General features: G+C 42.0%; 1 pseudogene; it reads left to right on the top strand.

Moving 5' to 3' along the window:
• The first annotated feature begins 429 nt into the window (after positions 1-429).
• On the top strand, positions 430-591 carry LOC142444092 (small nucleolar RNA SNORA57; annotated as a pseudogene).
• Positions 592-2,298: the final 1,707 nt, after the last annotated feature.

Here is a 2,298-nt window from a genome sequence, read left to right as displayed (position 1 = left end):
GAAACAGGCTTTTTCTAATTTTCTTTTAAAACTGTGACCTAATCATTTCACATATGGGTAAGCTTAAAAAATCTTGTGGAAAAAATTTCAATATTTTTGAATTTTATTTTCCACTTACTTTTTAAAGCCCCTCTGTATTTATTCATAGCATAGTGAAAAAGGTATTAGTGTGCGTAGATGGTTTTGAAAAGCCACATCATCAGAACTTGCAGTTCACACAGGTCCAAAAAGTCCAGGGACGCCAATGACACACGCTCGGAACCCTTGGCAGGGAAGATCACCGAGCATCCAGGCCAGCCACAGTCCATGAAAACAAACAAATAAAAGAGCCCTCGTCTGCCGCCTCTCAGGATGCCCTCATTAGCAGGATGTACTTCTTGCCCACGCCAAGAATGAGGAGTTGAAAGACGTCAAAAGTCTGGGAGTCTACCTCTTGTTAATAAAAATAAGAGCGTGGGGGCTGGGCATGTAGTTCTGGTCCCCATTATGTACGGAGGCAGAGAGTGAGAGGACTCCGGTCCCCTCGGCATCATGTTTTCGGTTCCGGCGGCTACCCATCTGCTGGTTCTATCCTCAAATGCCGGGACAAGGGGGAAAAAAAAGTCTGGGAGTCCTGGTGGCATGGGTCTCAGTGTAATCCCCCCAAACTAGGTGCTTTGTAAAGGACACTTTTGTTTGAGCATAAGGTTCTTTCAATTTCAGGTTTTGTCAAGAAGTGAAGACACAGCGTTCTTTCAGAGGAGGTCTGGTCAGACGTATCCACGTCCAGGTGCAGGCAAAACACCTGGAAGAGAGTCACCTTGTAGGTGTAGGCGCAGCAAGTCCAGTGAACTGTAGCAGGAGCTGGGGTATTTACAGCTTCTCCTTCAACCTAACGTAAGCAGCAACCTTTCTTGGACTAAATTTCCTATGACTGGTCAGTTGTAAAATATGGGTTAGGTTAAATGAGTATATGCTCAGGCAATACTTTAGAAATAACAAGCGATTCTAGAGATGTTTGGAATATTTATTTATACCTGTGGAAACATCCTTCCTAAAAACATGATGTTCCTTCAGGAGAGGTTGATGGAATTTTTGGAAATATTTTACTTGCCAGCATTGTGCTCCTTGAAAATGTGGACTTCTTCAGGGTGGAATTGAGCATTTATTTTAAAACATCATCAATATTTCTTGCTTCTTTTCGTTTGTCGAGCTATTTCTGTTGTTTGGACGGAAGAGGACTCTGTGTACAGTTTTCTATACTTGAGAACGTGTGTGGTCTGCTCTGCTGGAAAAATAATGATGCCTGGTGTCCAACATAGATATTAACATTGGCGACATCCAGTCCTGTAGCAAGGAGGGGTCAGTCGAAATTTGTTTGAGCTGCATTCGTTCACAAATATTATTTAGCTCCCCTCCTCCCCTTTCTCAGCTCAGGAAGGACTTTAGTTGCAAAGTGAGTCAACATCCTGCAGCATCCCACAATGCATCAGGGTGAGACACTGTTTTTTTCTTTCCTGTATGTGGTACTGTCTATAGTGTCTCCTTTCTTTCTAAATCTGCTCTTCCCAGACGGAGTTGGTCTGGAAGTTGTTTGTACTAAGTGGTTTTTTGGGGGGAGTGGTTAAGAATAGCCAAGTACAAGTACATTATTATTATTTTCAACCTTCTCTTCAAGAAAATGTCATGCACTCTATGCCTTGATGCTTATGAAGCAAAAATGGTAATTCCTGGTAAAACTACACCATGGGAGACAAGAAACAGATGCTTTGGTGAGACTCCCGAACTGACTATAACATAACTCGAGAAACACAAAAGAAAAAGAAAGCAGTTGTACATCATGCTGGTTTTAATGAGCTGATTGAGCCAGGATGGCATGTGAAGTTTTGTTAACATTTTGTTAACACGAGATTGAATTGAATTCCTATTGATATGACAAGTTAGGGATAGCTTGTAATGTATAATGGTCTGCAGTCTTCAAAAATGACAAGGTTGTGGAAGTCAAGATGTGTTAATCTGGGTAGACTAGAGAAACAAATCCATAGACACTCATGTGTATAAGAAAGAGCTTTATGTAAAAAGTAACTGTTCATTAAAAAATCCCAATGCAGTCAAGATCAAGTCCATAAGTCCGATATTAGCCCATATATCCATACCAATCTATAAATTCCTCTTCAGACTCACCCAACACATGCAATGACTCCGAATGCAGGAAGATCACAGGCCAGTGGGTGGAAAATCTTGTGGATCCAGTGGCAGTGGAAACATCTCAGTGATGACAGGAGTCTCCATGCGGCTCCTCCAGCTCCAGGGCTCTGG

The sequence above is a fragment of the Tenrec ecaudatus genome, chromosome 3, assembly GCF_050624435.1.
Source record: "Tenrec ecaudatus isolate mTenEca1 chromosome 3, mTenEca1.hap1, whole genome shotgun sequence".
Classification (NCBI taxonomy): Eukaryota; Metazoa; Chordata; class Mammalia; order Afrosoricida; family Tenrecidae; genus Tenrec; species Tenrec ecaudatus.
Note: the sequence above shows the minus strand (reverse complement) of the source record. Positions and strands in the feature narration are given on the sequence as shown.